The 12,507-nt window shown below is 31.4% G+C and overlaps 1 protein-coding gene and 1 long non-coding RNA gene across 3 annotated transcripts in view; one reads left to right on the top strand and one right to left on the bottom strand.

Annotated features, from left to right (window-relative positions):
• Window positions 1–4,327: 4,327 nt before the first annotated feature.
• The window catches only part of LOC108734723 (transmembrane protein 136-like), a 21,552-nt gene continuing 13,372 nt past the window's right edge, over window positions 4,328–12,507 (top strand). The window contains exon 1 of one of the 2 annotated variants that reach the window (XM_018466374.1): window positions 4,328–4,416. The gene's annotated coding sequence lies outside the window, so the exon portion shown is untranslated. Of the gene's footprint in view, window positions 4,417–8,483; window positions 8,586–12,507 lie in introns of those variants that run through there. The other variant, XM_025981179.1, reaches the window with a different exon arrangement.
• LOC108734733 overlaps window positions 7,035–12,507 on the bottom strand; it is a 13,330-nt gene continuing 7,857 nt past the window's right edge. The window contains exon 2 of the long non-coding RNA XR_001937432.1: window positions 7,035–7,452. This is a non-coding gene — a long non-coding RNA (uncharacterized LOC108734733). The remainder of the gene's footprint in view (window positions 7,453–12,507) is intronic.

The raw sequence follows: 12,507 nt of genomic DNA, 5'->3' as shown, positions 1-12,507 counted from the left end.
ATTTCTAATTGAAGAACACCACCTCGCGTGCATTCAACGGTGCATCTACGTATCCAAGGATTCAAGGCAACTTTTATTCTTCGTTCATGTTCAAGAACGTGCAGTTAACATTCCTGAACTTACCATTTCCTCGATGCGGACAATATTCAAAAGTGCTCAACCTCGGTTAATACGAAATACAGACCAACTCGGTTACAACGAACAATTGGATATACCGAACACATGATGACTTTAGTAAACGTTTTAAAAGGGAATTTATATCAGTTATAACCAATTAACAAGTTTGTAACCGGATTTGTAGATTTCAACGATTTTTTAATTTACTTTTGGGATGTTTGTTGTTTTTTCTCTTACATCTTCGTGTTTTCTTACACTACCTGTAATACATATTCAAATACCGTGTGTAGAGTAGCGGATTATATTACCAATTTAATTATTCTACGATCATAATAGTTAATTATTGTTTAAAATTTTGAGTAAAACAATTACATTCAAATATTAATTTTTCACTTGCTTTCAAGCATGATATAAGTAAAGGGCGAAATACGTTTTAATTATGAAATATTACAACGTTCTCCTTGACTTTGGGGCTTCTTAAGGGTGAACTGAATACAATGGTAGGAAAAGAAGTACAAAGCACATCAAACACTTATTGTTAGTTATACCTTAACGTTAATTGCAAACCAAGAATGCAGCAGATGAAAAGTATTTCAAGTAAAGTCAAAACTAATTATTTTTTTATAACTTCGCATTGCTAAAGCGTTTTCCATTATTTGAATTTAATTAATCGTTGAATTTTAAATTGAGTATTTATGTTTTAAATACAAAAATCAATCTAGATCAATCTATTTACATCAAAGTCGTTCTTGCTATCAAATTAAAATAGACAATGGGTGACAATGAACATGTCTTTCAGACGTCCTCCTTTTACATTACACGATTTTTATGCGTTTTTATCATAAATTTAAACTGAAACATAAGCCGCTAAGGCACTATAAGAGTCATCTATAGAACGAAAGCTTTAATCATACAACTGCCTGTAAGAGTTCAGATCTCAATGCCTCAGGATTTTACAGAGAACTAACAACTTAACATTTTCCTTCTTTGCCATTTACTTTAAATTTCAATTTAAAGGTTTAATATTCTCTTATAGAGAATTTATACGAAATAAACGTTCAAACAAAATAAAACTTAAGTTTAGTTTTAGTAAATGTTTGATAAGTATTCATCAGACTTGATTAATAAAATAATACAAATGATATAAAAAAGTGTATTGCTGTTTTTACAATATAAAAGTAATAATAATCGTTTTCACAGAAAACAAATAATTTTCTTCACATTCAACTGATTTGTAGTTTTACGCTTTAGTATATAATTACAGAACAAATTTTATTGATGATACCTGAAGCTGACACTATCTTGCTCTCTTGTTCCACTAAGTAATAGGTACAAACATCAATTAAAATTGCCGATTTTCTTCTTGAAACAGAACGAAGTTTTTCAACTCTCAAGTTTTCCCAATTTTTCCAACATCTTATTTGTTCTACAATAAAATTTGTTCCATATTTTAGTGATAAGTATCTTGCATTTCGCGACGAGCATGTACGTACAATTTCACAAACACTATCAAATAAGTCTTAATTCTAATTAATCTTAAAATTATTTATTACGAATATGTGCAGTTTTTATGTAAAGTATGTGATAATTTTGCAGCGATTACAATCCTTGTAGATGAATTTGTTTTTTTAGTAACAGCGTTTTTCATTTCACTAAAATATTCACTTGACACACAACCTTCTTCGATTTCAACCATTTTGCAGTTTGTCGAATTAAAACAAATTTCTACAGTAGGCGTATCAAATGTACGCTTAAAGAATTTACACTGAATAAAAATTAAGACGAGTACAGCGAGCCCCTGAAGTACAGGATGTGATTTTTCTTTTTTGAGAATCATCTTAAAGAATTTCGTCCGCTACACACTCAATTGACGAAGCTTTGTTGCTTTAAATAGCTGGGTGACAGTAAGATAAATTATTGTGAGTACATTTATGTGTGAAAGTGATAAGAAAGAGAATGTCGTAATTAAAATGTTTACATACGAAATTTGATAACAATGGTTTCACTTTAATAGCGACTCAAAAAACAGTTTCGTACGAAAAACAGAGGCATTTACAATGTAAACTCTATAGCAAAACAAAAGGGGCCGTACATTCCTTTCATTATTACAGTAAATAAAACGTTTTAATGCTTGACATTGAAACACAATTATAATGATGTACTAAGTTGAAAAAGTCTTTCGACAACACCATTTCTTATTCCTTACTGGGGTTGACAAAGCTTCTGGGGTAAATTTCGGGAAGAAATAAATTCAATTGTGAACATACAAACATACTTCTTTATTTATTTTATAATTAAGCTGTTCAATTATATTTATGTATCGCTGGCTCTGTCAGACGTAATCATTTTCTGGGCCAACACCAATTGATATTTATGCTTTTCTGAAGTTCTTCCTTTACATGCTCCATGGAGAGCCGGATTCGTTATTAAATTAAACCTCACTAAACCTTGACTAGGTACCACTGAATGTACTTACAATAATAAATCACTACATAGTATAAAACACAGTCGCTTTCCCGCTGTCTGTCCCTATGTATGCTTAAATCATTAAAACTACGCAACGGATTTTGATGCGTTTTGTTTTAAAAGATAGAGTGATTCAAGGGGAAGGTTTATATGTATAATACATGCATAATATAGTAGAGAAACCCTGATAATTTTAGAGGTTTGTAATGTGATGTACATAAACACTTTTTTGCGCTTACATTGCAAACGCTGGCTGAGCCCTACGAGATAGATCAAAATAATATACTATCGTATTGNAAGCTGTTCTATTTCATTTATCTATCGGTGGCTCTGGCAGACGTAATCATTTTGTGGATCAAGACCAATTGATATTTATTCTATTCTCGAGTTCTTTCTTTACATTGAGAGGCGGATTCGTTCTTTCATTCATAAGTTGAACATGAGACTAAAAATTCTTTCACAGAAAGCGTTGCTTTAATTGATATGAGTTTCTATCTTCTTGGTACAAAAACGCTGCCCATATTTTGTCGTTTGTTTGTTTACTTTTAAAATGCTGTCATAAACATCCCTAGTACAGTAAAATTCGGTGTAGAGTTAGTTTAAATCAATTTAGATATGAATTCCAAGATTTTCTGGTATTGAAGATTGCAATAAATTTGCCAAAACGTGGTCGAACAGTAGCTCATTCTTCAAATAAAACTGTTGTATTTTTTTATATATTTATAACATTAATTTCAGACGCAGTTTTCATTTTCACAAATGATCGGGGATGGGTCCGATGGTCCCTGACAAATGGACAACCCCAGTCCTTCTTAAAAGAACGGATGAAGTTCTTGGTCAGTAAATGGTCGAAATTACCAGATGTGAATCGTTATATTAGTTTTATTTGATCTCCTCGGCACACCACAGATTGTCTCAATAGAACACCAAGTAAACTGAAGATGCTTCATATACCTAAGCATGTTTATATAATATAGAATAATGACATCTACTGATATTTGCTGCTACTTGAAGTATTTCAAATATTAAACAAGGACCTTACTAAGACATTTACTTGCCCAACTTATGTTCCCACACCTCTAACAATTTACAAACAGTAATGTAAATGTTTCTAACTGCCGCTTCATGTATCAGAAGATCCCTTTTCGTATTTCTTCTTCCATACAGCTCTCTGTTCTACTCGGCCCTGCGTTATTATTTGTTTTATGCTTCTATCTTTAAACTATTCATTCAAATAAAGAAATGTAAAGTTGTACTCTATGAACTTAATATTAGGAATGGGCCGGGTAAATTACTATCCGGTGCATCTCTACTTAATGTCATAAAATTTCTTTATAAATATTCTTTTAGACATTTTACTTGTACACGAAATTGTTGCTACTCTTGGGTACGAAATTACTTTTGGAATTATTATGAAATTAAAATAACCATATTCGTTGTCCATACATGGTATTTTTCGTAATAAAGGGTTTCCTTATACACCCTGTATATATTTGGGTCCAAAGAAGACAAGTGTATAATAGTCTTTGCGCAAGTAGTTTATAAATAATATCCAAATAAAGTAGAAAAAATACATATGCGTAGATTATTTATCATATCCGAGCACGTTGTCTTCCTCGTGCACTTTTTGATAGGACCGTGTTTTGCAACAAAATGCGTTGTTCAATTTTAAAAACGATGATTTTGTATTATTAAACAAACAACATATTTACAGCTATGTAAGACAATCATCATTCAGTTAAGAGCAATTTTATTAGTTCATTTTTAACGGAATTAATGAATTTAGGAGTAAATATGAAAGGGGTTAGGCTTTGGCGAAAGTTAAGATTCATAGTAAGTAGAAGTAAAACAAATACTAACATTACTTTTATTTTATTAAAAAGACTACCCTGTTTCTCTGTTGGACCCTTTAGATTTAGTCACTAGTCATTTTTTCTTAAAATGCAGATCTACGAACATCTCCTGACATTAAATCTGTCTAATTCTCTCTTTTTTTTCTCGGAAATTAGTAATTACATGTAGAGAAATTGAGCCTGTTGTAACTTTTTAATAAAATGCCAAAAACTGTTATTCTGTGTCCGATATTAAAAACGATAAAGATATTTTTGTTTAAATAACCCAAAATGTTATTCTTATAAACTAAAGGCAATGAAAATCACATAATTTTTAATACATAACAATTGTATTGCTGTTACAGTACATTTACCAAGTAATCTAACCTGATTTGGTAAGCTCGCTTGAATAATCGAAAGTAATATAATGAAACAATTGTGATAGAGAAACAATTTTGTTACTTATCAAAAATTTTATGGCAATTTCAAAACAATTCAAAAATAGAAGCTTTTTGCCTTGTAAAACTTTCATTTAAGAACTTTGCTATGACTTATGTTCAATTCTGACAAATGTAACATTCGGAAAGAAAATACCTTTATCCATATTATCTCGTTATTAGTAAGATTTGTTGTGTTTGACCCAATACATTAAATTTACTGTTCCAGCTTTAGATTAAAACAAAACAATAGGGTAATTAGTGACAGATTTGCAGTTGATGTTGATCATGTTTTCAGCTTGAAATTATGATGTGGGGTAGAGCCTATTATCTGGCAGTTACGGAATGCTATTGTTAATTTATGCTATTATTTGATTGGCTTTGTTTTTTTTTTGTTGAATTAAAACTGCTATTAGTTTCTAAAGGTATTGTTTTTAATTGCAGTAGGTAGGTGCTTTTCATCTGTTTTTCTATTCGAATATTGATGTAGTTTTATGAACAACGTAGCAGTGTAGGTAAGTAGGAACGAATCTTTACAAAATTCATGAATCGATCGATCAGGGAATTAATAAAATTAACGTGAATTAATTGAACAAATTACTAGATTATAGATTTGCATTTGAAATCTTATACAGTTGAAACGGAAGTAAATTAAACTGCACTAAACCCTGGGTACCACGGAATGTACTTTTAAAGAATTTACACTGAATAAAAATTAAGAGGTCCTTAAAGTACAGGGTGTGATTTTTCTTTTTTGAGAATCATTTTAAAGAATTTCGTTCGCTACACACTCAATTGATGAAGCTTTGTTGCTTTAAATAGCCGGGTAGAAGTAAGATAAACTATAGTGAGTACATTATGTGTGAAAGTGATAAGAAAAAGAATGTCGTAATTAAAATGTTTACATACAAAATTTGATAAGAACGGTTTCACCTTAATAGCGACTCAAAAACAGTTTCGTACGAAATAAGGAGGCATTTGCAGTGTAAACTCTATAGCAAAACGAAAGGACCCGTTCATTCTTTTCATTATTACAGTGAATAAAACATTTTAATGCTTGACATTAAAACAAAATTATATTGACGTATTAAGTTGAAAAAGTCTCTCGACAACACCATTTCCTTTTCCTTACTGGGGTTGCCAAAGCTTCTGGGGTAAATTTCGGGAAGAAATAAATTCAATTGTGAACATACAAACATACTTCTTTATTTATTTTATAATTAAGCTGTTCAATTATATTTATGTATCGCTGGCTCTGTCAGACGTAATCATTTTCTGGGCCAACACCAATTGATATTTATGCTTTTCTGAAGTTCTTCCTTTACATGCTCCATGGAGAGCCGGATTCGTTATTAAATTAAACCTCACTAAACCTTGACTAGGTACCACTGAATGTACTTACAATAATAAATCACTACATAGTATAAAACACAGTCGCTTTCCCGCTGTCTGTCCCTATGTATGCTTAAATCATTAAAACTACGCAACGGATTTTGATGCGTTTTGTTTTAAAAGATAGAGTGATTCAAGGGGAAGGTTTATATGTATAATACATGCATAATATAGTAGAGAAACCCTGATAATTTTAGAGGTTTGTAATGTGATGTACATAAACACTTTTTTGCGCTTACATTGCAAACGCTGGCTGAGCCCTACGAGATAGATCAAAATAATATACTATCGTATTGTACACCTTAAAAAGGTCTACAAAAAGTCCGGGATGGTATATGTCTACCTTTTAGGGATAACCCACATTAACCATTTTTTATCCTTTACTTTTTACGAGAAATAATGGCTTATTTACGAAGCGATTTTAAGCAATACAGCATTAATCCTTATCCAATTAAGTACTTTTAAATACATTGTGCATTTAATATAGATCAATATGGCCCTTTACAGCATGTAATTTAAATGAATATTTTCGAAGATATTACAGATTTAAAATGCAGGGACATAGCGGTTGCGGCGGTACCGGCCGGGAGGCCGGTATATATTGTCTAATGACAAAAAAACTGTGAATGTTGTATATAAAGACATTCTGTGGTATATTTAGTATGTTCAGGGGGTACTTTTGAAGATTTTCCCTTCTCGATAATAATCGAAACAAAACAAAAATATATTTAGTATCAGCGTTGCACCCGTGCGAAGCTGGGGCGGGTCACTAGTGATATATAAATACTGATTGCTTTGGTAAATTCTTTACTATTTTTTACAATTTCCGATAACATACATTGCGAAAAATATAGAAGTTAGTTAGAATTAGACTTAGCATTTGGGCAACACCTCGTAACTTATGTACGGTCTGATATAGTGTAGCGTGCTGCATGGACATATGTCCAATAAACCCATGATGTCGTACATGTTCACTGTAACCATCCAGAGACGCCTAATTAATTTGCATTTAAAACAATCGCGTTCGCTCTTTTCCGGGCAGTTGCTTTTTTGGATAATAGTTGCTGCGGCAAACAAGGGCATGCTAGATATTATTTTTCTGCTACGATCATCAGTTATTATTTTTCCAATGCTTGAGGGTTGATCAAATTGCTGTACAAACAGCTGAGGATTTATTGTAATTGCTGGGAATGGGTTAGTTGACATATCTGCAAAACAAAAAATGATTTAAACGAAGACCTTGACGAAACTGTCTAGATTTGAAAGTCTAGTTTAAGATAATGTTTGAAGAACAGGACAGCACATTTTTTCAGATCTACGAAGATTGTAGGACTTTAGGATTTAGGCATTCGCGGCTATTGTCTGATGAAACTGGATTTCCGGATTCAAATCGCGTCTTTTTGATGAAATCACCATGACGTAACACGGTGGCGTCAAAAGTGTTCGACGTTTCGTCTCTTGTCATACTTTTGATTTGGTGACTGATCACTTTTTCCTAAAATGCAGATCAACAAAGATCTTTTGACGTTAAATCTGCCTAATTCTCTCTTTTTTTTCGGGAATTAGTAATTACATGTAGAGAAATTGAGCCTGTTATATGTTTTTAATAAAATGCCAAAAACTGTTATTCTGTATCTGATAGTAAAAACGATAGAGATATTTTTGTTTAAATAACCCAAAATGTTATTCTTATAAACTAAAGGCAATGAAAATCACATAATTTTTAATACATAACAATTGTATTGCTGTTACAGTACATTTACCAAGTAATCTAACCTGATTTGGTAAGCTCGCTTGAATAATCGAAAGTAATATAATGAAACAATTGTGATAGAGAAACAATTTTGTTACTTATCAAAAATTTTATGGCAATTTCAAAACAATTCAAAAATAGAAGCTTTTTGCCTTGTAAAACTTTCATTTAAGAACTTTGCTATGACTTATGTTCAATTCTGACAAATGTAACATTCGGAAAGAAAATACCTTTATCCATATTATCTCGTTATTAGTAAGATTTGTTGTGTTTGACCCAATACATTAAATTTACTGTTCCAGCTTTAGATTAAAACAAAACAATAGGGTAATTAGTGACAGATTTGCAGTTGATGTTGATCATGTTTTCAGCTTGAAATTATGATGTGGGGTAGAGCCTATTATCTGGCAGTTACGGAATGCTATTGTTAATTTATGCTATTTTTTGATTGGCTTTGTTTTTTTTTTGTTGAATTAAAACTGCTATTAGTTTCTAAAGGTATTGTTTTTAATTGCAGTAGGTAGGTGCTTTTCATCTGTTTTTCTATTCGAATATTGATGTAGTTTTATGAACAACGTAGCAGTGTAGGTAAGTAGGAACGAATCTTTACAAAATTCATGAATCGATCGATCAGGGAATTAATAAAATTAACGTGAATTAATTGAACAAATTACTAGATTATAGATTTGCATTTGAAATCTTATACAGTTGAAACGGAAGTAAATTAAACTGCACTAAACCCTGGGTACCACGGAATGTACTTTTAAAGAATTTACACTGAATAAAAATTAAGAGGTCCTTAAAGTACAGGGTGTGATTTTTCTTTTTTGAGAATCATTTTAAAGAATTTCGTTCGCTACACACTCAATTGATGAAGCTTTGTTGCTTTAAATAGCCGGGTAGAAGTAAGATAAACTATAGTGAGTACATTATGTGTGAAAGTGATAAGAAAAAGAATGTCGTAATTAAAATGTTTACATACGAAATTTGATAACAATGGTTTCACTTTAATAGCGACTCAAAAAACAGTTTCGTACGAAAAACAGAGGCATTTNGATGAAAGTCGATTATATGAGAAAATCCATTTATCAGGATTACGTGTAAAAAAATGGGACAAGCTGTAAAAAATTCTTAATTCAGGCTAGTGTAATATTGATAAACTTATCTAAATCATTTGAGCAATAAAATAAGGACATAAATGTCGACTCCAGATAACTATCTGAAAAAATAATTTTCATCGTTTCTTTAGTCATTTTAGTTTGAGTGGGTAGTATTTTAGTATTTGACTAGCTCGGACATAACAACATTAATAATGAAGCATTCTAGATTATTCTAAAGCATTTAGGGCTTCCGTTTCTTGTTTCTGGAACATTCCAGAACATTCAGAAACGTTCTTGCACTCTCAACTTCCAGCTGACATAGTGTGATAGTGTAATAACCTCTTTTGACATGTATATCTTCAACCCCTGCAGTTCCTAACCGAAAGTTTCTTCAGAAATTGGGAGTCGAAGATTGGCGTACCATATTATCCCCAAGGGGATGCGGCGATCAGTTGCTTACATTTATTATTTGCGTACATTTATTAATTTCTAAGTAACAAAAATTTTTTACTTTAGACCACCAGGTGTGTAGTATATAAAAATGATAAGAACTTTTTATTTTTCATAGTTCTGACTTGATGATAGCGTATTCAGATATCTTAATCTTGCAGGATTAATAATGAAGTGTGAAATTAACAAAAATGTTGACTTATTTTATATTATTCAATTTTTTGAGATGGTTTTCTTTCGATTTTCGCATTTATCTCTACTATCTCTTTGCTACACAGCATTCAGTCATCCTGGATTTAATTTAAAAGACATAAGTGCATTGCTTAGGTAATAAAGCGCATTAATAAGTATTCCAAATAAACCATTGTCCTAAGGAAAAAGTAAAAATAAAAATTGCGTATTTCTATACATACATAGAATTGAAAACATTAACATTAAATTAAATTTAAGTTTTAATATTTTCAGAAAAGTTTCCTTTATATGGAAAAGGCTTTCAGTCACTTCTTTTATTGCAAAACAACATTTATGAATGTAAAGTTATTACAACGAATAAGACACTAAGTCGCCATCTATATCAGAAATAGTATTAATATACAGGATTCCTAATGTTAAACAAAGCTCAGTGAAAGGCTTCTACTTGTCAAACAGAAACCATGTGATGTTTATTGCTTATCAGTGTATCAAAGAATGTAAAAAAGATAAATGGTTAAATTTATGTATAAGAGCATAGGCGGGGAAATCGTTTTTACCTATGGAAAGCTATAGATTTAAAATCCTTAGCTTTTACAATTTCTAAAAGGAGTGTTGCGCACAATGAACTGTAGGACAGCTATTTGCTTTATTTTTAAATGTTTTGAAGTTAATATTCACTGTTTTCTTACTATTAATATGGAAATCTGATTTTTGGAGAAGATAATACATCAAGCCACTTCACTTTTAAACAATCTTCTCATAGTTAAAGGAAATATTGTAGGTCTACCTTCGTTTTAAAATCACTGTTGACAAGGTTTTGGTCTACATTTTTCTTTTTAGACACATATGAAACTTACTTTCTCGGAAAAGTAATAATGCATACTGAGTAAATAAAGTGTGCTGATTGATTTCCTACTAGAAATGAACCACCCCTCGTGGATGCTGATGGTATTTTTTTTATCACAGATACTAACTACGCATTTGTCAAAAACTACGATCACGTATATCAGAAATTTGTATGGCATTTATAGAATTAACAATTTTTTAAAGTATTTCTGTAGGATTTAATTACTTTATTATCATTTTACTCACAATATATCAGTCAATGTGTTAACAGTTGCTTCTGTTTCTAATTCGTATTCTACTTTTTTTTAATTAACTCTAACATATTAGCCGTAAAAATCAATCAGGATTTTACTTTTTGCATCTTGTATTTGGTCGTGGAAAGCGAACTCTGGCGAGTTTATGTGCGAAGTTATATTGAAAGAAGAGGCAATGGAATTAATTGGTCTACATTTAAATACACCCACACCTTATCTGAGAATCGGTCGCAACATGAACTTTAAAAGATCTACGATAATTAAAATAAAGTGGAAATACAAGTCTACGCTACTTTAATTATTTTTTAGTAAATACGGCTGTCCTTCAAATAGATCGTATGGAGGAAAAGTAACTGGAAATTCTTTTATTAAAGTATAATTGCTTGCGTCTTTCAAATAATCAAATTAATATCATGGATTTTTGTTAAACCATAAAAAATACAGAAAAGCCTGTTAAAACAATTTGTCTAAGATAAAAAATTTTCAGAATAATATTTCATATTAAACTAACTCACTTCGAAAAGATGTCTAAAAAAGTCAAAACTTCGCTAAGGTAAAGAAAAATTTGAAAGTACAAGGTTGCAAACGGAGAATATATATTATACATATATGTTTAACTTTTCTAAACTATTAATATAGTAAGACTAACTCGTACTATTTAAGACCAAGACGAAAACCAAGACTAAGTGTGCTAGAACAAGATCAAGGTCAAAGCTACGTTAATCTTGTCTTGGTTTTTCGATATGCTAGTAAATTATTAAGAGCAGTGATAATAAATTCGAAGAAAATATTGAGATTTACAGAGTGTTTCATTACAACCCCTTATGCAGCCAACCATCATTCTGCAAGTGTACAAAGTACTTATTTAATTACATGCATGAGTACCTTATGTAAATCAGGCACTTAGGTCATGTGTCATGGACAATGAATTATTAACTGGTCCTAATTGAGTACAAAAATTGCGTTAGTATCGGTTTACAGTTGGATTAAAAAGAAGCAGCTAATTTAAATTTTGTAGGAAGGATGCTCACGAGTTGTCTTTAGGCGAGGAACGATTATCATAAATCATTTCTGTTTTATTTTATTATACGGAACGACTCAAGATGAAAAAGCGTAACTCTTCGAGATTATGTTAATGCCGGAGCGCTTATCAAAATATAAACTGAAATATGAATGCCATTTCTCAAACTTAGTGTAGTGACACCCGTAAGTTCCGAAACAAATCCCGAAAAGTTTCGGCCATTCTTCATCAACTTTTACTCCCGCTTTCCCTCCCGTCACATTCAAAACTTTCTGCACAAATTGTTTGATTATTAGGAATTTCTTTATCTTCCTACCATTTCCAATAACGAGTTTCCATTTAAACCGAGAAAGAAGTAGCAGCTTTTGTCACGACGACTTCTTACCGCAATTAATCAAGCACGAAGCAAGGGAGGGTGGAAAAACTGAGAACGGAGGAAAATTCGGAAATTTATACTTATACCTCTTAAAAGAAAAAAAATACGTATATGAATCTGTACTTTTATTGACACACGCCGGTTTACCCTCGTTTCGCTCAAGAAAAATTAGTTACCATTAAATTCAATAAAAGCGAACTCTATTATTCTAGAACATTCCCGAAAATTCTGAAACATTTTCGAACCCCGCAGATGAAGGGTATTCAGGAAA

Source organism: Agrilus planipennis, unplaced genomic scaffold, assembly GCF_000699045.2.
Source record: "Agrilus planipennis isolate EAB-ADULT unplaced genomic scaffold, Apla_2.0 scaffold1, whole genome shotgun sequence".
NCBI classification, from domain to species: domain Eukaryota; kingdom Metazoa; phylum Arthropoda; class Insecta; order Coleoptera; family Buprestidae; genus Agrilus; species Agrilus planipennis.
This window is presented reverse-complemented; position numbering and strand designations above follow the sequence as displayed.